This window comes from Nicotiana tomentosiformis, chromosome 3 (genome assembly GCF_000390325.3).
Source record: "Nicotiana tomentosiformis chromosome 3, ASM39032v3, whole genome shotgun sequence".
In the NCBI taxonomy this organism is placed as follows: Eukaryota; Viridiplantae; Streptophyta; class Magnoliopsida; order Solanales; family Solanaceae; genus Nicotiana; species Nicotiana tomentosiformis.
This window is the reverse complement of record NC_090814.1, coordinates 96,579,557-96,604,399: the sequence shown is the minus strand read 5'-3', so window position 1 is coordinate 96,604,399 and position 24,843 is coordinate 96,579,557. Positions and strand designations below refer to the sequence as shown.

General features: G+C 39.4%; 1 long non-coding RNA gene across 1 annotated transcript; it reads left to right on the top strand.

Moving 5' to 3' along the window:
- The first annotated feature begins 1,940 nt into the window (after window positions 1–1,940).
- Window positions 1,941–8,096, top strand: LOC138908787 (uncharacterized). The gene is made up of 3 exons (XR_011415190.1): window positions 1,941–2,197; window positions 5,338–5,509; window positions 7,866–8,096. It is a non-coding gene; the product is annotated as an uncharacterized lncRNA (long non-coding RNA).
- The last annotated feature ends 16,747 nt before the right edge of the window (window positions 8,097–24,843 follow it).

Below are 24,843 nucleotides of genomic sequence, written 5' to 3'. Positions count from 1 at the left end.
AGTTGAGGGCTAGAGTTTCTTGGTTAAATGATGGGGATGCAAATACAAAGTTCTTTCAAATAACAGCCACTAACAGGAAAAGGAGAAATACTATTACTTACTTTAAGAGTGACAATGGTGAATGGATAGATGATCACAAGGCTATCATGGATCATATATTGAATTACTTTGAGAAGATGTTTACCACTTCCCATAGTTGTACTAACTGGAACCATATTCTCACGAGTCCTAAAAGTTTTGACAATCTAGACCTCTCTGCCTTGGATAACCTTCTTACTAATAATGAAATTACTACATCTCTTTTTTTTTTAAACCCTTTAATACGCCCGGTCCAGATGGGCTAAACCCCTTTTTCTTGCAAAAATATTGGAATATAGTTGGCCCATCAGTTACGACTCTATGTCACCAAGTTTTTAATATCCAAGCTATTCCTTCCGCTTTAAACAACACATATCTTTGTTTGATCCCTAAGATCCCCAACGCCAACAATTTGAAGAATTTTCGCCCTATTAGTTTATGCAATATTGTCTATAAAATTATTACAAAAATCATTACCAATAGAATTAAGCCTAATCTTGATAAAATAATTAGCCCTTTCCAGGCTAGCTTCATTAAGAATAGAAGGGCTAGTGATAATGCTATAATTATTCAGGAGATCATGTCCAGATTTAGAAAATATAGGAGTATGACAACCAACATGATCCTAAAGATAGATCTGGAAAAAGCTTTTGATAGATTAAAGTGGTCCTTCATTTACAGAACCCTCCTATTTTTTAAGTTTCCTGCTAATATTACTAGGTTAATTATGTCTTGTATTTCGACTAGTAACATCGCTATCCTTGTGAATGGTGCTAAAATAAATTATTTCGCCTCTACTCGTGGGATAAGGCAAGGTGATCCTATGTCACCTTACATATTTATCCCATGCATGAAAATGTTGTCTAGATATATTAGCCATCAGGTAGACATTAATAATTGGGACCCTATAAAAGTTAATCGTAGAGGCCACTCCTTCTCTCATCTATTTTTCACAGATGATCTTACTCTCATGGCCAAGGTTAACAACAAATCTAGTGAAACTATTCTCAAGAGTCTTAACCTTTTTTTGTGAGCTTTCAGGTCACACGATTAACTATGACAAGCCTAAGATATTATTTTCCAAAAATTGTCATAAGGATACAATGAAGGAGATCTCCAGGTACTTTGGTATCAAGGTTAGTGACAATTTTGGAAAATACTTAGGATTCCCAATCTTTCAAGCCTCCCCTAAGGCTAATGACTTCTACTTTATTTTGGATAATATGCGTTCCAGGTTATCCAATTGAAAAACTCAATATATGAATATAGCAGGCAGAGCTACTCTTACTATCTTAACTCTTGCTACTATTCCAAATCATGCCATGCAATTTACCCTATTACCTAGTAAATTTTTGAAGGAAATTGACAAACTTCAAAGAAATTTTATTTGGGGTACCACTGACCAAAAGAAGAAGCTTCACCTCCTGAATTGGTCTACTATTACCACTAATAAAGCCTCCGGCGGCTTGGGTATGAAGAAGGAACTTGGCCTTGCTAACTAGCCTATGCTGGAGACTCCTTAACTTTCCACATGCTTTATGGTCTCAATTGCTCATTAACAACTATGCTTGTGGAACCAACAAAGCCTGCTCTTCCTTCATATGGCGTAGTATACAAAAGGGATGGTACTACTGCAATATGGGGATTCTATGGTCAGTTCACACTGATTCCACCTAAATATTTGGAATGCTAGATGGATCCCAAATAGTTCAACCCTTAGGGACTCTATCGAAGGTCCCTTGAACAACATTGACCTAAATTTAAAAGTAAAGAACCTATGCAATTACTACTATTAATAAGCGTGAATGATGAGCTGCATCCGGTTAGAAAACGGGTTAGAAAGGTTTAATTGTAATTTAATAAAAATACCCAACGTTATAGTTTGACGTGTGCTGCCCCGCTTTCTTCTAGGTTTGACACGTCTGTTACCTACCAAAATTTTGGATTGCTCATGGACTTCTTATGTGAAATTATAGTCAGCTTCTTTTGTTTTGTTCCTGCAAATCTCTGATGATTTCTCAAGTTCCTCCTCTTCTATGCTCCGTCTTTCAGTTTGCCGTTTACACATACCTGGGCTAGCCCTTCCATGTTCTTGCTATTTGTCTTATATACATTAAAGGTATGATTACTACGGTTGTTTACATTTAAGATTCTGTGGGTTTTTAATCTGAACAATGTTTGTTTCTCATGTTTTGAACTTGGATAGAAGATTTAGACTACTTTTGTATGAAATTTTAAGCTAATTGGTGATGTGTTGTTACGCTCACTGTTCTGCATCTTCAACCTTCTCTTTTCTGGGCTTAGACTACTTTTGTATGAAATTTTAAGCTAATTGGTGATGTGTTGCTACACTCACCATTCTGCATCTTCAACCCGCTCTTTCTCGGGCTTACTCTTAATTTTCATCTGTTCGACCTATGTCCAAGTGCAGTAAAAACAAATTTGGGTTTGTTATTATACAAACTGCCTTTGGGTTTGCATTAGAAGTGTTTTTGAAATTGCCCGAAAGAAACTGTAATTGATCTAAACTTTTTTTTAATATGGTGTCTCAAGAAATATTAACTCATACCTTCTAGAGCTTTGATATCTCTATTTTTTGATGATTTTTAGCAGATTTTAGCTCTACCTTTTTCCTTTTTGATAAGGGAGCTCTTTGACAACCTCAAGTACGGGTTGCTTCTGTTTCTTTACTTGTTTATGGCTTCCAGAGCATTAGTACTGTTATGGTAAGGAAGAGAATTAATTCAAGATTCCTCGGTCGCCACTATACTTTCTAGAATACTTCCGGCCGATATGTTACCCACACTTGAATTTCTAAAGTTAAGCTAGATTTGGTCAAAGTCATCTTTGCACTAGATTTTGTTGGCAAAACACAAAGAACATAACATGTACTATCATAAGAAGGTTTTTCAAGTAACACATAAAAGTATATCGAATATCTTTTTTAGTGAAATCCAATTGACTTTACATACCATAACTTTATTGATGCCTATTTGGAGAAATTTGCTAAAGTCGAACTAGCAAAAAAGCTACCAAATAAAAGTTTCACTTCCAAAATTGGAATTAAAAGAGCAATTAGTATTAGGAATATATGATGATTATACCTGAAACGGAAAGAGCATTAAAGAAATAAAATAAATATCATAGAAGTGCAACTATAAGGTATTTTGTTTTTTTGAAAGAGAATCTAGTATAGCTTCCATAGCTTAGAAATCATGATAAAGTAAACGACAAAGCCATGTGAATAGTTGCTTTCTTATTTTTCTGATTTTCGGAATAGCTGCCGAGTAGAAATTGTTTAAATTGGGAAAAACTGTGAAAACTCTTATACTCAATTAACTTGCCTGACCAAAATACTGCTTGTGTCTTTCAGTTACTCTAAAGAGTTGGACATAATATTTGGCAATATATTCTATTTTTTTGGTGGATAAGAATCAAACTTTACAGTGCCAATGTATACGAGTTAAATCCATTTTTGAATTGAAAATTAAGAGCTAAAAATGAAAGGAATTATGGAAGTGCGCATTTAATGCTGCCAAAAACCTTTTGTTGAGTACTGACTGCGGCATAAGCACTCAATTTGTAACTGATTGTTTAAAAGACTTTAGCGAACTGTACCATGTTGTATAATAGTTTTCTTGATAAATCTTGTTATTTTTTTACTAGGTAAATTATGGCTACATTGAACACTTGTTTCCTTACTTACGTGAAGAAAATTGTGATGCAGTTATAATATATTTTCTTGGTTTGGTATGTTCGTATGTCATTAGTCCTTTAAAATGGAAATACTCGCATGCCCTTTAATTAGTATAGGAGCCAATATTTTTTATTTCAACGTCAACAAGTGTGGAAGATGCACTTTTTTTAGTGTTTTTGTTCATGTGAGCGGTATTGTGAAGAGCGTGAAGTGAGAAAAAGTGACAACCCTTTTTTCGCTTAAAGCGAGAAGCGAAAAGCGAAGCGCTCGCTTTTTTGAAGTGAAGCGGAATTTTTTTAAAAAAATATTAAAATAAATACTAAAGGGAAGGGCAATAAGAACTAAGAATAAAGGATATAAAAATAAGAGGAAGGGAAGTATACCATTCCAGTAAAAAGGGAAACATTTCAAACGAAAAAACAGTGCAATAAAAATGAAAAAGATAAAAATGAAAAAGAAGAAGAAGAAGAAGAGGAAAAGAATGAGAAAGAAGAATTGAAGGGAAAAAATAATTTCTTCGCCATCATTTCATTGTTATTTAGACGTTGAAACAGTGAAAGGATGAGGAGGAGGAAGAGATGATTTTGAAGTTGAAAAGTGTAGAAAACTTGGAACCCTAGTCGCCTCTTTCTTTCTCTGTTGCTGCTGGAGTGCTGGTCGATATGTTTTAATAAAAGAACTGCTATTTTAATTAGGCAGCCCTTTAAAACAAAGAAGCGCTCGGTTCAGTCGCCTCGCTTTACATCGTCGCTTCTCGCTTTTTAGTGGGAAGCGACCGCTTTTTCATACCCGCTACGCTTCTGATAGCAGAAGCGGTGAATGGGTCGCCTTGCTTCGCTTCTCGCTTTAAGCTAGGAAGCGACCGCTTTTCACAACTCTGCATATGAGTGTATTGGAAAAAAAACACGAGAATTTCTTAGAGTTTCAAAGCTCATGCTATGAATTGCTAGATTATTTAATCAAAGTTTTCATGCTTTCAAGGCAAGTAATCTGCTTACTTGATTTGTGCATCAGCATTTTTTTCCAGAACAATCTAAAGCGATATTAAATTTGAGGAGAGGAGAAAGGGTTTAGACTTGGCAAAAGAAGCTCTTATTCCTTCTGGATATTTAAGTGTCAAATTGTAAACAGGAGCAGATTAGTTCTACTTATGATATTTGATTGGCTTGGATTGGATTGAGAGCTAAAGAAGAGCCTTATTGTCAGGCATCTAGATATACTTCTTTTAGTTTCAAAAAATCAAAGCAATTGCAGATACACCTTAAAATTGGAGCTAATTAGTAGAAATGTATAAATTGGTGATAATTGATGTTTGATACTGAAGCTCTATTTAATAAGTTGATAACCCAATTGAACATACTATTTAATTCTTCATTTACTTAGGCTAGAGTTATTCTCATTTTTCAATCTGTGCCTAATATTTAAGGGGGATATCTTGTTGGCTGACAAAATTGGCTTAATGTTATAACTTCTTTTTCAGTATTCCCCCTTAACCGAATTACATTAGTGATGTAGAATGGTGTTGATGATAACTAATGTGTAATTTTTTTCTTTTGATACAGACCACCCACTTTTGAGCAACCAAAAATGACTACTGAGAAACCCCTTGAAACTGGTAGCATGCTTGTTCAACAGGAACATAATGTGAAGAGAGTAAAGTTGCCTAGCATGCATTTTAAAGACGCAGCACTTGGAGATGCAAATGCTGATGCCATTAATGTGATGACCCAAAAGGTCATCTTATATTTTAGAACTCGAATCTACGGTCTTAAGCCTTAAAAATCTCATTTTTTACCCTTCTTGATTTGCGTGCGCAGTTCGGACAGATTTTCGGAAAGCTTTTATGTTGAAAACTAATAAAAATAAAAAATTTTGCCTTAATTTTAGTTAACTTCGGTCAACATTTTTGGTAAACGGGCCGGGATCCTTATTTTGATAATCCCGGTAGGTTCGTATCGAATTATGGGACCTGTGCGTATGCCCGTAATTGAATTTGGAGGTCCCTAGCTTGAGTTATGAATTTTTGATGAAAATTAAAAGTTTGGAAATTATTTATTTTTAAGAATTTATTGATATTTGGCATTGTTAGTATCGGGTTCGTATTTTAGTTTCGGAGCCCAGTATAGGTTCATTATGATATTTAAGACTTGTCTGGGAAATTTGGTAAGAAACAGAGTTGATTTGACGTGATTCGGACGTCCGATTGAGAAAATAAAAATTTTAAAGTGTTCTTGAGAATATTTGGTATTAAATCCGTAGTTCTAAGTGTTATTTTGGTAATTTGATAGCGCGAGCAAGTTTGTATGATGTTTTTAGACTTGTGTGCATGTTTGGTTTGGAGCCCCAAGGGCTCGAGTGAGTTTTGGATAGGCTACGGAATGATTTGGACTTAGAAAAAATAGTTGGTGTGCTTCAACTGTGTTGCAGGCCTCAGACCTCGCAAATGCGAGGTCAGGGTTGGCATTTGCGATCACTGTTGAGGTCGCATTTGCGAACTTCTCATCACAAATGCGATGAGAAGCTGGGCCAGCCTGTGTTCGCAATTGCGAACTTTCTTCTCATTTGCGAAGGGAGTCTGGGAGGGGTATGGATCGCAAATGCGATCTTTTGTCCGCATTTGTGAGGTCAGTGATCGCAATTGCATCACTTTCTTCGCATTTGCGAAGGGCAGCAGGATTGTGAAGGCTTCGCAATTGCGATAGCCCCTTCGCAATTGCGAGTTTCGCATTTGCGAAGCTCAGGTCGCAAATGCGTCGTCTGCAGCTGAACAAAATGACTTTTGGACGAGAATTTTTATTCATTTCCCAAATTTTCAAGACCTAAAACACAAGAGGCGATTTTTCAAAGACCATCTCTTCCCCAAATCATAGGTAAGTGATTCTAAACTGGTTTCTTTCAATCTTTCACTACATTTTATAAGATTTCAACCAAATATTTAAGGTCTTCAAGGTAGAATTAGGGGTTTTGGGGTAGAAACTAGGAATTTGGGGATTTAGACCTCAATTTGAGGTCGGATTCCAAAACCAATTATATATTCGGGTTCGGGGGTGAATGGGTAAATGGAATTTGGTCCGAACCTCGGGTTTTGACCGAGCGGGCCCGGGATCGATTTTTGACTTTTTGGAGGAAAATTTTGGAAATCTAAATTTATGCAATGTAATTGATTCCTTTAGCAATATTTGATATTATTGAGTCATTTTTGAATAGATACGAGTGGTTTGGAGGTGAATTCCAAAGGAAAAGTTGTGATTGAGAATTAAGTGACCTTCGGAGCAAGGTAAGTGTTTTGTCTAACCCTGACTTGAGGGAATTAGGAACCTTAGATTACTTGCTAAGTAAAATTCGTGTGAGCGGCGTATATGTTAGGTGACAAGTACTTATGCGCCGCCAATTTACCTGTTATCCATGTTTCTCAGTTTTTCTTATATTGTCTCAATCCTATGTCTAATTGTGATATGTTATACTAGTGTTGTTCAATTTATCGTTCTTATCATGTTTATGGATTTTTTTGGTGATAATCGAGTTTTTATTTCAAAGTTGAGATTAATTTTATGGAACCAAATGTTGAGGTAAGGTTTGTACTTGCTATTCTATCTCTCTGTTGATATTTATACATTGCATTATGGTAAGGGAGAGTGTTAATGCACGAAGGGTGATGCCGTGCCATATTGTGAGTGTTAATGCACGAAGGGTGATGTCGTGCCATATTGTGAGAGTTAATGCACGAATGGTGATGCCATGCCGTTTCTATTGATTTTTTGGTGAGATTGAGAGTAAAAGCACGAAGGGTGATGCCGTGCATTTGTTTTCTTACTGTACCCACTATTCCTGTTGATTCATGGTATATTGACTGCTCCGGTGATCATTCTGTTGTAGTTCTTTATCTTGTATTCCCCTTAGTATGTTCCCCTCCCGACTTTTCCTGTTTAGTTCTCCATTCCTATTATTTGCGTATACACTGTTAAATTGTACAGGTTGATTTGTAGGTGCCTTGCCTTAGCCTCGTCACTACTTCGTCGAGGTTAGGCTCGACACTTACTAGTACATGGGGTCGGTTGGACTGATACTGCACTCTGCACTTTCTGTGCAGATTTTGATACCGGCTCGGGTTGATCGAGATTTTGCTATTGGTCCGCTGTCCGGAGACTCAAGGTAGATCTGTCGGCGTTCACAGACCTTGAAGCCCCCGTCTATCTTTTTTGTTCTACTGTTTCTTTCATTCAGACAGTTGTATTTTTTTCTGACTATTACTTGTAGCAAATTCTAGAATGCTCGTCAATTGTGACTCCAGATCCGGGTAGTAGTAGTTAATACAGATTTATGATATTCCGCACTTATTATATTTCATCTTAGTTAATTATTGTTGATTACTGAATGGAAATAAGGAATTGGTTAATGATTATCTAACGTTGGCTTGCCTAGCAAGCTAAATGTTAGGCGTCATCACGGTCCCGTCGGTGGGAAATTTGGGGTCGTAACAGTTGGTATCAGAGCACTAGGTTGCCTAGGTCTCACGATTCGCGAGCAAGCTTAGTAGAGTCTGGAGGATCGGTACGGAGACGTATGTGCTTATCTTCCAGAGGCTATGAAGTTAGGAACAAGTTTCACTTCTTTTATTCTCTATTGTGCGATTTTGCTTCCTCAATGCTGATTGAACTCTTCTACTATTATTCTCTTGCAGATGGCGAGAACACGTACCGCTTTCTCAGTTGAGCAGCAGCCAGAGCCTCCAGTGACAGCTCCTACGCAGGGCAGAGGTCGAGGCCGAGGTCGTGCCAGAGGCCGAGGCAGGGGAAGGGATCAGCCTAGGGCCCGAGCAGTGGCCCCAACAGTGGAGCCTCAGATAGATATTGGCGAGGAGGTTCCAGCCCAGACTGTTCCTGCCGGACCAGCTCAGGTTCCGGAGTGGTTCATTGCTACCCAGTACTTCAGGATGCTTTGGTCCGTTTGGTGGGTTTTATAGAGAGTGTGGCCCAGACTGGCGCATTTCCCATGGCACCAGCAGTCTCTCAGGCTGGAGGAGGAGCCCAGACTTCTACCACTACCGCTCCAGAGCAGATAGCTCCCCAGTATCAGGCTCCAGCAGCTTAGCCAATCGGATTAGTTTAGTCGGTTATTGCGGCACAAGTCGGAGATGGGCCAGCTATGTCTTCTGAGGCTTTATGGAGATTGGACAAGTTTACCAAGCTTTTTCCTGTTCACTTTAGTGGTGCTCCTTTAGAGGACCCCAGGAGTATCTTGACAGTTGTGAACGAGGTTCTACGGAACATGGCTTTAGTGGAGACCAATGGGGTCGATTTTGCTACATTTCACATGACTGGTTCCGCCAAGAAATGGTGGAGAGATTACTTGTTGACCAGACCAGCTGGGTTGCCTGCTCTTACTTGGGACTAGTTCTCTCAGCTCTTCATAGAGAAGTTTCTGGCTATCACATTTAGAGAGGAGCGTCTCCAGCAGGGCATTATAACTATTACTCAGTATGAGATCCGTTTTGTGGATTTGGCCCGTCATGCCATTCTTCTGCTTCCCATAGAGAGAGAGAGAGAGGGTGATGAGGTTTATTGATGGACTTGCTCAGCCTATCAGATAGAAGATGGCTAAGGAGACTAGGAGTGAGATTTCTTTTTCGGCGGCTGCTAATGTCGCCAGACGAGTCGAAATGGTTCTTACTCAGGGAGGTCAGGGGTCTGACAAGAGGTCTCGTCATTCCGGTGAGTTCAGTGGTGCCTCGTCTAGAGGCATGAGTACTTTTGGTAGAGGCCATCCTCCCAGGTCGTTTCATTCAGCGCTCCAGGCATCCCACGGTGCCTCAGGTGGTCATGGCCCTTAGATGCAATATTCTGACCAGCTAGCCTACAGTGCACCACCAGCTCCTATTAGTACACCTCCACTCCAGAGTTATCAGGGTGGTTATTCAGGTTTATAGGGTTAGTTTCAGGGTCAGTAGTCACAGCAGCCGAGGTTATGTTATACTTGTGGTGATCCGAGGCACATTGCTAGATTTTGCCCTCGGGCAACGGGAAGCTCACAATATTAGAGTTCTCGTGCCATGGTCCCGGCACCGGTCGCTGCACCACGTACTCAGCCAGCTAGAGGCAGGGGTCAGGCAGCCAGAGGTAGGGGCCAGACAGTTAGAGGTAGAGGTCAGGCCGTTATAGGTGGAGACCAGCCAGATAGAGATCATCACAGGGACGTAGTTCAGGGTGGTGGGGCCCAGCCCCGGTGTTATGCTTTCCCAGCCAGGCCTGAGGCTGAGTCATCTAACGTTGTTATCACATGCACTGTTTCAGTTTGTAGTAGAGATGCTTAAGTTCTATTTTATCCGGGATCTACTTACTCCTATGTGTCATCGTATTTTGCTTCCTATTTGGTTGTGCCCCATGATTCTTTGAGTGCTCCTGTGTATGTGTCCACACCAGTGGGAAATGCTATTATTGTAGATCGTGTTTATCATTCGTGTGTGGTCACCATTGGGAGTCTAGAGACTCGTGTAGATCTTTTACTTCTTGACATGGTTGATTTTGATGTCATACTTGGTATGGATTGGTTGTCACCTTATCATGCTATATTAGATTATCACGCCAAGATGGTGCCTTAGCCTTGCAGAGGTTGCCTCGATTAGAGTGGAGAGGGAATCTTGGCCATTCGGCCAGCAGGGTTATCTCTTATGTGAAGGCTCGACATATGGTCGAGAAGGGGTGTCTAGCTTATTTGGCTTATGTCTGCGATTCTAGTGCGAAGGTTCCTTCCATAGATTCAGTGCCGGTTGTTCGTGAGTTTCTAGAGGTGTTTCCTGCAGACCTGCTGGGGATGCCACCCGACAGGGATATTGATTTCTGCATTGATTTGGCTCCCGGTACTCAGCCTATTTCCATTCCGCCATATCGCATGGCCCCGCCAGAGTTGAAAGAATTGAAGGAGCAGTTGCAAGATTTGCTTGATAAGGGCTTCATTAGACCTAGTGTCTCGCCCTGGGGTGCACCGGTGTTGTTTGTGAAGAAGAAAGATGGATCGATGAGGATGTGTATAGATTATCGGCAGTTGAACAAAGTCACCATCAAGAACAAATATCCATTGGCGAGGATTGATGATTTATTTGATCAGCTTCAGGGTACCAAGGTATTTTCAAAGATTGATTTGAGATTTGGCTACCATCAGTTGAGGATTAGGGCATCCGATGTTTCTAATACAGCTCTTCGGACTCGGTATGGGCATTATGAGTTTCTAGTGATGTCATTTGGGCTGACAAATTCCCCAGCAGTATTCATGGATTTGATGAACCGGGTGTTCAAACCCTACTTGGATTTCTTTGTGGTTGTGTTTATTGATGATATCTTGATCTACTCCCGCAGTCGAGAGGAGCATGAGCAGCACCTTCGGATCATTCTTTAGACTCTGAAAGACAGTCAGTTATATGTTAAGTTCTCAAAATGCGAGTTTTGGTTGAGCTCAGTTGCTTTCTTGGGTCACGTTGTATCAGCAAACGGTATTCAGGTGGATCCTAAGAAGATTGAGGCAGTCCAGAACTGGCCTAGACCCACATCAGCTACAGAGATCCGTAGTTTCCTAGGTTTGGCGGGCTATTACCGTTGATTTGTGGAGGGGTTTTTATCCATAGCAACCCCGTTGACCAGATTAACCTAGAAGGGTGCCCCGTTCAGGTCGTCAGACGAGTGTGAAGCGAGATTTCAGAAGCTCAAGACAACTTTGACTACGACACCGGTATTGGTGTTACCCACAGGTTCAGGATCTTATACAGTATATTGTGACACATCTCGTATTGGTCTGGGTGCGGTATTGATACAGGGTGGCAAGGTCATTGCATATGCTTCACGGCAACTGAAGGTTCACGAGAAGAATTACCATGTTCATGATCTAGAGCTTGCAGCCATTGTTCACGCGCTGAAGATTTGGAGGCACTATCTTTATGGCGTGCCATGTGAGGTATTCAGTGATCATCGGAGCTTGCAGTATTTGTTCAAGTAGGAGGAACTCAATTTGAGGTAGAGGAGATGGCTGGAGCTATTGAAAGACTATGATATCACCATATTGTATCATCCCGGGAAGGCCAATGTGGTGGCCGATGCTTTGAGTAGAAAGTCAGTCAGTATGGGTAGCCTTGCATATATTCCAGTTGGTGAGAGACCGCTTTCATTGGATGTCATGCCTTGGCCAACCAGTTTGTGAGGTTATATGTTTCTGAGCACAACTGTGTTCTAGCTTGTACAGTTGCTCGGTCTTCTTTATTTGAGCGCATCAGAGATCGGCAGGATGACGGTCCTCATTTACTTTTCCTTAGAGACACAGTGTGGCACGGTGGTGCCAAGCAAGTTACCATTGGAGATGACGGAGGTTTAAGGATGCAGGGTCGTATTTGTGTGCCTAATGTGGATGGGCTTCGTGAGTTAATCCTTGAGGAGGCTCACAATTCTCGGTATTCTATTCACCCGGGCAATGCCAAGATGTACCAGGACCTGCGGCAGCATTATTGGTGGAGGAGGATGAATAAAGATATAGTTGCTTACGTAGCTCGGTGCCTAAATTGTCAGCAGGTAAAATATGAGCATCAAAGACCCGGTGGTTTGCTTCAGCAGATGGAGATTCCTGAGTGGAAATGAGAGCGAATCACTATGGACTTTGTTGTTGGACTCCCACGGACTCAAAGGAAGTTCGACGTTGTATGGGTTATTGTGGACAGGGTGACTAAGTCGGCGCATTTCATTCCAGTGGCAGTTACCTATTCCTCGGAGCGGTTGGCAGAGATTTATATTCGTGAATTCGTCCGTCTTCACGGTGTGCCCGTGTCTATCATTTCTGATCAAGGTAGGCAGTTTACCTCGCACTTTTGGAGGGCAGTTCAACGTGAGTTGGGTACGCGGGTTGAGTTGAGCACAACATTTCATCCTCAGACGGACGGGCAGTCCGAGCGTACTATTCAGATCTTGGAGGATATGCTCCGCACCTGTGTTATTAACTTTGGAGGTTCTTGGGATCAGTTTTTGCCGTTAGCAGAGTTTGCCTACAATAACAACTACCAGTCGAGCATTCAAATGGCTCCCTACGAGGCATTATATGGTAGGCAGTGTCGGTCGCTAGTTGGGTGGTTCGAGCCGGGAGAGGCTCGATTGTTGGGCACAGACTTAGTACAGGATGCCTTGGATAAGGTCAAGATTATTCAGGATCGACTTCGCACAGCTCAGTCCAGGCAGAAGAGTTATGCCGACCGTAGAGTTTGTGATATTGCATTCATGGTTGGAGAAAGAATATTGCTTCGGGTATCGCCCATGAAGGGTGTAATGAGGTAAGGAAAGAAGGGCAAGTTGAGCCCTAGGTATATCGGACCTTTTGAGATTCTGGAGAGAGTGGGAGAGGTGGCATATAAGCTTGCGTTACCACCTAGTTTAGCAGCTGTTCATCAGGTATTCCATATGTTCATGCTTCGAAAGTATCACGGCGATCTGTCCCATGTGTTAGATTTTAGCTCTGTCCAGTTGGACAAGGATTTGACTTACGAGGAGGAGCCGGTGGCAATTCTTTCCCGGCAAGTTCACCAGTTGAGATCAAAGAGTTACCCTTCAGTTCGAGTGCAATGGAGAGGTCAGCCTATTGAGGTAGCTACTTGGGAGTCCGAATCTGATATGCAGAGTAGATATCCCCACCTTTTTACCAGCCCATGTACTTTTTTATGTCTGTTCGAGGACGAACGGTTGTTTTAGAGGTGGAGATTGTGATGACCCAAAAGGTCATCTTATATTTTAGAACTCGAATCTGCACTCTTAAGCCTTTAAAATCTCATTTTTTTTACCCTCCTCGATTTGCGTGCGTAGTCCGGGCAGGTTTCCGGAAAGCTTTTATGTTAAAAACTAATGAAAATAAGAATTTTTGTCTTAAGAGTTGATTTTAGTTGACTTCGGTCAACATTTTTGGTAAACGGGCAAGGACCCGTGTTTTGACGGTCCTGGTAGGTCCGTATCAAATTATGGGACATGTGCGTATGCCCGAAATTGAATTCGGAGGTCCCTAGCTTGAGTTATGAGTTTTTGATAAAAATTAAAAGTCTGAAAATTATTTGTTTTTAAGAATTTATTAATATTTGGCATTGTTAGTATCGGGTCCGTATTTTGGTTTCGGAGCCCGGTACAGGTTCATTATGATATTTTAGACTTGTCTGTGAAATTTGGTGAGCAACGGAGTTGATTTGACGTGATTCGGACGTCCGGTTGAGAAAATAGAAATTTTAAAGTGTTCTTGAGAATATTTGGTACTATATTCATAGTTCTAGGTGTTATTTTAGAGATTTGATCGCGCGAGCAAGTTCGTATGATATTTTTATACTTGTGTGCATGTTTGGTTTGGAGCCTCGAGGGCTTGAGTGAGTTTTGGATAGGCTACGGAGTGATTTGGACTTAGAAAAAATAGCTGGTGTGCTTCAGCTGTGTTGCAGGCCTTAGACCTCGCAAATGCGAGGTCAGGGTTGGCATTTGCGATCATTGTTAAGGTCGCATTTGCGAACTTCTCATCTCACATGCGAAGAGAAGCTGGGCCAGCCTGTGTTCGCAATTGCGAACTTTCTTCGCATTTGCGAAGGGAGTCTGGGAGGGGTATGGATCGCAAATGCGATCTTTTGTCCGCATTTGCGAGGTCAATGATCGCAATTGCGATACTTTCCTCGCATTTTCGAAGGGCAGCAGGATTGTGAAGGCTTCGCAATTGCGATAGCCCCTTCGCAATTGCGAGCTTCACATTTGCGAAGCTCAGGTCGCAAATGTGTCGTTTGCAGCTGAACAAAATGACTTTTGGACGAGGATTTTCATTCATTTCCCAAATTTTCAAGACCTAAAACACAAGAGGCGACTTTCCAAAGACCATCTCTTCCCCAAATCATAGGTAAGTGATTCTAAACTGGTTTCTTTCAATCTTTCACTACATTTTACAAGATTTCAACCAAAAATCTAAGGTTTTCAAGGTAAAATTAGGGGTTTTGGGGTAGAAACTAGGGATTTGGGGATTTAGACCTCAATTTGAGGTCGGATTCCAAAACCAATTATATATTCAGGTTCGGGGGTGAATGGGTAAATGGAATTTGGTCCGACCTCGGGTTTTGACCGAGCGGGCCCGGGGTCGATTTTTAACTTTTTGGAGGAAAATTTAGGAAATCTAAATTTATGCAATATAATTGATTCCTTTAGCAATATTTGATATTATTGAGTCATTTTTGAATAGATACGAGTAGTTTGGAGGTGAATTCCAAAGGAAAAGTTGTGATTGAGAATTAAATGGCCTTCGGAGCAAGGTAAGTGTTGTGTCTAACCCTGACTTGAGGGAATTAGGAACCTTAGATTACTTGCTAAGTGAAATTCGTGTGAGCGGCGTATATGTGAGGTGACAAGTACTTATGCGCCGCCAATTTACCTGTTATCCATGTTTCTCAGTTTTTCTTATATTGTCTCAATCATATGCCTAATTGTGATGTGTTATACTAGTGTTGTTCAATTTATCGTTCTTATCATGTTTACAGATTTTTTTGGTGATAATCGAGTTTTTATTTCAAAGTTGAGATTAATGTTATAGAACCAGTTTTTTGAGATATTCTGTGAGGGTAGCTATGGAATGTGACTAGGAACTTTGTAATATATGAAATTAGTTGCATTCCATTTGTAAGGGAGTACAAAGTCGAAATAATCTTTTGTTTCAGTTAGAATCGGAAGGATAATACAGTGTATACCAAAACAATTTACCTTTATTCCAGTTGGGCCTGGGCAAAGCCCGGGCTACCCCCACTAGTAGTGATAATAGCTAGGATCTATCCAAGATATCCTTCATTTTACCACCCAATATCATTGATAATACGGAGAAGGTCCAAATATACCCATGTACTTTCGAAAATGGTCTAAGAATACCCCTCGTTATACTATTGGGTTATCTATACCCCTCTAGTCATACTTTGGGTTCAAATATACCACTCATTTAAACGGAGGGACACGTGTCATCATCTTATTGGTCAATTCTAAATATCTCCTAATTAATTAAAAATACTCATTATCCATACCCGAAAAGCAATTTTATAAAAAAAATTTTGTAAAAACTGGAAAAAACTGATTTTTTTACTAAAAGCTGAAGAAGAAAAAAACGAAAATATTTTTTTTTACAGTTTTTACAAAAATACTGCTATAAAAAAAGCTAAAAAATACTTTCTAAAACAATATTTTTGTTAAAACTGAAAAATAATTTTCTAAAGCAATTAAAAAGGGGAAAAAACTGGTTTGTTTTTACTAAAAACTGAAAAAATCAAAAATATTTTTTTTCCAGTTTTTAGAAAAACATTGCTTTTAAAAAAACCGAAAAATAATTTATAAAGCAATTTGTTTTGTAAAAACTGAAAAGCAATTTTCTAAAGAAATGTTTTGTAAAAACTAGAAAAACAAATATTTTCTTTTTTTCAGTTTTTAGTTTAAAAAAATCAGTTTTTTCAGTTTTTAACTGCTTTAGAAAATTGTTTTTCATTTTTTTATTCAGTTTTTACAAAAACATTGTTTTAAAAAAAATTAATTTTTTTGAAGCAGATTTTTTTGTAAAAAATGAAAAAAAAATATTTTCATTTTTTTTAGGTTTTTAGTAAAAAAAAATTCTCTTTTTCCAGTTTTTACAAAAAAAAATTATTTTAGAAAATTATTTTTCAGGTATGTGTAATGGGTATTTTTATTATGAGATATTTAGAATTGGCCAACAGGACGATGACACGTGTCCCTCCGTTTAAATGAGGGGTATATTTGAACCCAAAGTATAACTGCAGGTGTATAGATAACCCAATAATATAACGAGGGTTATTCTTAGACCATTTTCGAAAGTACAAGGGTATATTTGGACCTTCTCCATTGATAATATTAACTTTATTCCTCTAAACATATGTCCCAATGCTTTTGACACTCTGGTGTGGGATATCAATAATAGTGGTACCTTGTCACGACCCGAAATTTTCCATCGACGGGACCGTGATGGCGCCTAACATTTCACTTACTAGGCAAGCCAACGTTAGAGAATCATTTATCAATTTCTTATTTCCATTCAGTAATTAACATTAATTAACTACAATAAAATATTTAAAAAAATGCGAAATATCATAAATATGTATTAACTACTACCACCCGGATCTGGAGTCGCAATTCACGAGCATTCTATAATTTACAACAAGTAATAGTCTAAAAGAAATACAACTGTCTGAACGAAAGAAAACAGTAAGACATAAAGGATAAACGGGGACTTCAAGGTCTGTGAAAGCCGACAGATCTACCTTGAGTCTCCGGACATCGGACCAGTAGCAAATCTCGATCAACCTGAGCCGGTATCAAAATTTGCACAAAAAGTGCAGAGTGCAGCATCAGTACAACCGACCCCATATACTGGTAAGTGTCGAACCTAACCCCGGCGAAGTAGTGATGAGGCTAAGACAAGACACTCACATATAACCTGAACAGTATAATCATGCTAGAGGCAACAACAATAAGTAAAACAATAATGCAAAAATAATGGGAGGGGAGCATACAGTGGGGGAATACAACATAAAGAGTGAGAATAATGAAAGGACATAATTAAATCGGAAATCCTTAAACGAATTGAGCAATCAAGACAACAAGGAGAACTGCACGGCATCACCCTTCGTGCTTTTACTCTCAGCCTCACCAAATAACAAATAATACTGCATGACATCACCCTTCGTGCTTTTACTCTCATCCTCACCAAATAACAAATAAGACTGCACGGCATCACCCTTCGTGCTTTTACTCTCTTCCTCGCAATATAAATAAATTATGTATGGCATCACCCTTCGTGCTTTACACTCTTTCTCATAATATAATTAAATTATGCACGGCATCACCCTTCGTACTTTACACTCTTCCTCACAATATAATTAAATTATGCACGGCATCACCCTTCGTGCTTTACACTCTTCCTCACAATATAATTAAATTAATAAGAACGGATAGAGAGAAGTTTCACAAGAAATTAATATTTCATAAATGATTACTTTCACAATTTAACATCTCAACCTCGAATCAATATTTACAATTTTATCGACCTTGGTGGAACCGGATACAAGTCTTCCAACATTCCAACAACAACAATAAGCATGGATAGCAAGATTTAAGACTACAAAATTGCAAGAAATGGAATTTCACTCGCATGCTATGACTCGACCACAACGTATAGATGCTCGTCACCTCAACTATACGTCGTATTCAACAACAAGCACATAGCAAATACTCACACAATACCTATTTCCTCAAGCCAAAGTTAGACACAATACTTACCTCGCTCTGAAGGCCACTTAATTCTCAATCACAGCTTTTCCTTTGGAATTTACCTCCAACCCACTCGTATCTATTCAAAAATGACTCAATAGTATCAAATATTGCTAAAGGAATCAATTATATTGCATAAATTAAATTTTCCAAATTTTCCTCCAAAAAGTTAAAAAATCGACTCCGGGCCCGCTTTGTCAAAACCCGAGGTTCGGACCAAAATTCACTCACACATTCACCCCCGAGCCCGAATATATAATTGGTTGTGGAATTCGACCTCAAATTGTGGTCTAAATCCTCAAATTCCAGAAATCCCTAGTTTCTACCCTAACCCCTAATTATACCATGAAAACTCTAGATTTTAGGTTAAAAATTCAAGAAATATAATGGGTAATTAAAAGAAAATGGTTTAGAATCACTTACCAACAATTTGGGGAAGAAAATGACTCTTGGAAATCGCCTCTACCCGTTTGGTTCTTGCAAAATGTTGAAGAAATGGCTCAAACCCGTGTTTGGAGTCTGTTTTAAGTCACTGGACAGGCCTTCATCGCGTTCGCGAGAGGCATGTCGCGATCGCGATGCACAGCGGCCTAAGGCCTTCGCGTTTGCGAGTATTCCTTCGCGTTCGCATAAGGCAATTCCCCCCTAGCCTTCGCGTTCGCGACCCAGTGGATGCGTTCGCGTAGAAGAACATGACCAACCCTCCCCTAGGTCCCCAAATGCTTCGCGTTCGCGATGGTCAGGTCGCGTTCGCGAAGGGTAAACCCCCCATCACTTCGTGTTCGCGAAGAAGAATTTTTAGTCTCACCAAATTACTCTTTGCGTTCGCGAGAGGACCTTCGCGAACGCGAAGAAGGATATGTCAGACACCAGAATCTGCAAAAAAGCAGATTTTTCCCAAGTCCAAAACATCTCGTGGCCTATCCGAAACTCACCCATGCCCTATGGTCTCCAAACCAAACATGCACACAAGTCTAAAAACATCATACAAACTTGCTCGCGCAATCAAATTGCCAAAACAATGCCTAGAACTACAAATTTAGCACCAAATCAAATGAAATTCGCAAGAACACTTTAAAAGTCCCATCTTCTCAACTGGACGTTCGAATCACGTCAAATCAACTTCGTTTCTCACCAAATTTCACAAACAAGTCTTAAATATCATAATAAAACTGTACCGGGCTCCGGAACCAAAATACGGACTCGATACCAACAATGCCATGCATCAATAAATTCTTAGAAAATAAATAAATTTTCAGACTTTTAATTTTCCTCAAAAATTCAACTTGAGTTAGGGACCTCCGAATTCGATTCCGCGCATACGCCCAGGTCCCATAATTCGATAAGGACCTACCGGGACCATCAAAGCATGGATCCGGGCCTGTTTACCAAAAATGTTGACCGAAGTCAACTAAAATCAACTTTAAAGGTAAAAATTCTTATTTTCATTTGTTTTCAACATAAAAGCTTTTCGAAAATCTGCCCGGACTGCGTACGCAAATCGAGGAGGGTAAAAATGAGATTTTTAAGGCTTAAGAGCGCAGATTCGAGTTCTAAAACATAAGATGACCTTTTGGGTCATCACATTCTCCACCTCTAAAATAACCGTTCGTCCTCGAACGGACATAGAAAAATACCTGGGCTGGTGAAAAGGTGGGGATATCTACTCCGCATATCGGACTCGGACTCCCAAGTAGCTGCCTCAATAGGCTGAACTTTCCATTGCACTCGAACTGAAGGGTAACTCTTTGACCTCAACTGACGAACCTGCCGGTCTAGAATGGCCACCGGCTCCTCCTCGTAAGTCAAATCTTTGTCCAACTGGACAGAGCTGAAATCTAACATATGGGACGGGTCACCATGATATTTCCGGAGCATAGACACATGGAATACCGGATGAACTGAGGATAACCCTGGAGGCAACGCAAGTTTATAAGCTACCTCCCCCATTCTCTCGAGGATCTCAAATGGTCCGATATACCTAGGGCTCAACTTGCCCTTCTTCCCAAATATCATAACACCCTTCATGGGCGATACCCAAAGCAATATTCTCTCTCCAACGATGAATGCAATATCACGAACTTTACGGTCAGCATAACTCTTTTGCCTGGACTGAGCTGTACGAAGTCGATCCTGTATAATCTTGACCTTGTCCAAGGCCTCCTGAACTAAATCTGTACCCAATAACCGAGCCTCCCCGGGCTCGAACCACCCAACTGGCGACCTACACCGTCTATCATATAATGCTTCATAGGGAGCCATCTGAATGCTCAACTGGTAGATGTTATTGTAGGCAAACTCCGCTAATGGCAAAAATTGATCCCAAGAACCTCCAAAGTCAATAACACAGGTGCGGAGCATATCCTCCAAAATCTGAATAGTACGCTCGGACTGCCCGTCCGTCTGAGGATGAAATATTGTGCTCAACTCAACCCGCGTACCCAACTCACGTTGAACTGCCCTCCAAAAGTGCGAGGTAAACTGCGTACCTCGATCAAAAATGATAGACACGGGCACACCGTGAAGACGGACGATCTCACGAATATAAATCTCTGCCAACCGCTCCGAGGAATATGTAACTGCCACAAGAATGAAATGCGCTGACTTAGTCAGCTTGTCCACAATGACCCAAACTGCATCGAACTTCCTCTGAGTCTGTGGGAGTCTAACAACAAAGTCCATAGTGATACGCTCCCACTTCCACTCAGGAATATCTAACCTCTGAAGTAAACCACCAGGTCTCTGATGCTCACACTTTACCTACTGGCAATTTAGGCACCGAGCTACATAGGCAACTATGTCCTTCTTCATTCACCTCCACCAATAATGCTGCCTCAAGTCCTGATACATCTTGGCGGCTCCCGGATGAATAGAATATCGGGAACTGTGGGACTCCTCAAGGATGAACTCATGAAATCCATCCACATTAGGCACACAAATACGACCCTGCATCCTCAAAACCCCATCATCTCCAACAGTAACCTCCTTGGCACCACCGTGCCGCACTATGTCTCTAAGGACAAGTAAATGAGGATCGTCATCCTGCCGATCTCTGATGCGCTCAAATAAAGAAGACCGAGCAACTGTACAAGCTAGAACATGGCTGGGCTCAGAAACGTCTAAACTCACGAACTGGTTGGCCAATGCTTAAACATCCAATGTAAGCGATCTTTTACCAACTGGAATATATGCAAGGCTACCCATAATGACTGACTTTCTACTCAAAGCATCGTCCACCATATTTGCCTTCCCGGAATGATACAATATGGTGATATCATAGTCTTTCAATAGCTCCAGCCACCTCATCTGCCTCAAATTGAGTTCCTTCTGCTTGAACAAATACTACAAGCTTCGATGATCAGTGAATACCTCACATGGCACGCTGTAAAGATAGTGCCTCCAAATCTTCAGCGCGATCAAATCGCCAAAACAACACCTAGAACTATAAATTTAGCATCAAATCAAATGAAATTCTCAAGAACACTTTAAAAGTCCTATCTTCTCAACTGGACGTTCGAATTACGCCAAATCAACTTCGTTTCTCACCAAATTTTACAAACAAGTCTTAAATATTATAGTGAAACTGTACCGGGCTCCGGAACTAAAATACGGACCCGATACCAATAATGTAGTGCATCAATAAATTCTTAGAAACAAATAAATTTTCAGACATTTAATTTTCCTCAAAAATTCGTAACTTGAGCAAGGGACCTCCGAATTCGATTCCGAGCATACGCCCAGGTCCCATAATTCGATACGGACCTAGTGGGACCATCAAAGTATGGATCCAAGCCCGTTTACCAAAAATATTGACCGAAATCAACTAAAGTTAACTTTTATGGTAAAAATTCTTATATTTCGTGGAAGGATCTCTTTTCATTTATAATTTGGAGCCTCTGGATGAACAGGAATAGAAATAACCTTAACAACACAAATAATACTTTGAGTTCCAAGACCATCATAAATAAAGCTGTGGAATATAAGCTTCTTACTGATAGAAAAAGCAACATAGCTAAAAAGATTCTTATCTGAATCCAATGGCATAAGCCTCCAATCGGTTGGTATAAATTGAACATAGATGGTGCTTTTAAATGAGATAGACTAGTTTGTGGTATGGGGGAGTGATAAGAAATATCAATGGTGATTGGGTTGTTGGCTTCCAACATTTCTCACAAGCAGTATCTCCACTCCACGCGGAAATCTTGGCACTCAAACAAGGCCTTCAACTAGCTTTGGATATGAATCTCACTCATCTAGAAGTGGAAATTGACTCAACCGAGGTAATAAAATATCTGGATCAAGGATACCCTACTTACAACACTTTACTTCATGATTGTAGGTGGCTAATATCCAGAATAGGGAAGCTAAAGGTCATGCATAACTTCAGAGAAGGAAATGAAGTAGCTCACTTGTTATCTAGGGAAGTATCCTACGAGACTAACATCAATAAACCTATTTATTTAGAAGTACCACCTTCTCTTGTTATAACCAGGATGTTGGCAGACAAAAACGGTGCTACCTCTGTTAGGCATGTAGTAGACGATGCTTGTAGGATGTTGGCCAAACTTGGCAACTGTAATGCCCTTAAGGGTATTAGTATTTTGTATAACAGTGTGGAAGCACCTTAGTATATTCTAATAAAAGTTCCAAATTCTAAAAAAAAAAAGTATTTAGTATAATCTTAATGACGAATAAAATTGTTAAAAAATTGACAGTACATAAAAGAGATTGTGTCGTATTGTTTTGGTAAAAGGCAACAAATTAAGATATAGATCATTACGAACGCAATAAATATTTAATAGTACTTTTAATAAAAATAATTATTAAAAATATCTCGATAAGTTAAACAAATTAAATATTTAGTATTCTTATAACGACGAATAAATATGATAAAAAGTTGACAGTACAAATAAAACCCTACCGAATTTTAGTTGTAAAATACTAAAAACTAACATATAAATAAATACTTTATATCAAATTAAGTAATAATATAAAAATTTATGAATTAAATATTAATATAAAAAATATTGCAATATATTTTAAGACGTTAAACGATTAAAGAGAATAATATTTTAATTAATATTATTTAATTTACAGACATCATCATGGATCGTCCGTCTGTGCATCCTGGACCTGCTTCTCGAGAGCTAATTTTGTTCTAGACGGGTCATAGGTCTTCACACATCTGGGATGGATAGTTTCTTAGCCACAACTTCCACCCGAGACGTATTAACGATTTTTGGGAGTTTATTAGGGACCGCCCACTTTATCCTCGTACAGTTGCGTGCCTTAAGTGGACTGATTTTTACCGGATTGTAGAGGTCGGCCGGTTGCAGTTCGATTGGCCCCTAATCACGACTATGATCAAGCGGTGGAGACTTGAGACACATACATTCCATTTGCCAATCGGCGAGGCGACCATCACGCTAGAGGGCGTGGAGGTATTATTCAGGTTGCCCGTTGATGGTTTGGAATTTAGGGGTATCAATGGTTATTTAAAAACCGAATGAACCGACCGAACCGCACCGAACCGATTTGTAGGTTTTTTTTTATTAAAATCATAGGTTTTTTTATAAATTTATAACCGTACCAAAAAATTAGGGTAGGTTTTTTATTTTATTTAAAGAACCGAAAAATAACCGAACCGAATATATACATATATATATATATATATATATATATATATATATATATATATATATATATATATATAATAAGGAATTAATCTGTTAAGCAAAGCAAAGTGAGTTTAGGTGGTATAAAGACACCTTTATGAGTAGAGTGATGGAACTACCAGAAAATAAGTTTGAACATTGGAAAGCTAAGTTCATAGATGGCCTTCCCTCTTTATTTGCCGAAAGAGTTAGAAAGGTTTTAAGAGGTAGTTATGGAGAAATTCCTTATGCAGACTATACCTATGGTAAATTAATAGGAATTTGCACACAGGAAGGATTAAACCTGTGCAATGAATTAAGATTGTCCAGACAACTTAAGATGGATAAGCTTAAAGAAAGAAACCAGTTAGGGGACTTTTGCGCCCAGTTCGGTTTACCCGAAACTTCTACTCATAGGAAAAAGAAACATAAGTATCATAGATACCCCAACCAAGACAGTCCTTATAGGAAAAAGAGATCTAGATATAGATCCAAAGAAGAACGAGAAGCCAAGAAAGCACATCGCAAGTCTACTAGATTTACCAAAAATAGGTCTAAGTGAGATCTTGCTGACATTAAGTGTTATAAGTGTGGTAAATTTGGCCATATAGCTCCAAATTGTAAGCTTCAAAAGCTGAAAACCTTAGGACTAGAAGATGAACTACGTGATAAGGTTTATAGTTTGTTATATACTTCTGGATCGGAATCTGATTATTATTCTGAATCAGAATCCGAAGCTGAAATTGATTTGCTTGATTTATCTGATAGTGATAAAAATATTGATAATACTTGTACAACTTGCAAAGGTGATACATGTACTTGTGATGATGAATTTTATAAATTACAATCACATTTTCAAGACCTAAACATGAAAACTATTACTTCTGATAATGTAATAGAACTTTTAAAAGAAGTTAATGATGAAAAACTTCGTGAAAAAATTATTAATTTGGCTGCTAGTTCAAGTTCTAATTCAAGTTCTGGTTTTGCAAAACCTTTTGAAAAAGAATTTGAATATTCCCCGCCTTATTCCTTACTAGAGGTTAATAACCGTTTGTTAAACAAAAATGCATCTCCAGCAAGAGATTCTTCTTTCGATGATTTAAAAATTGAA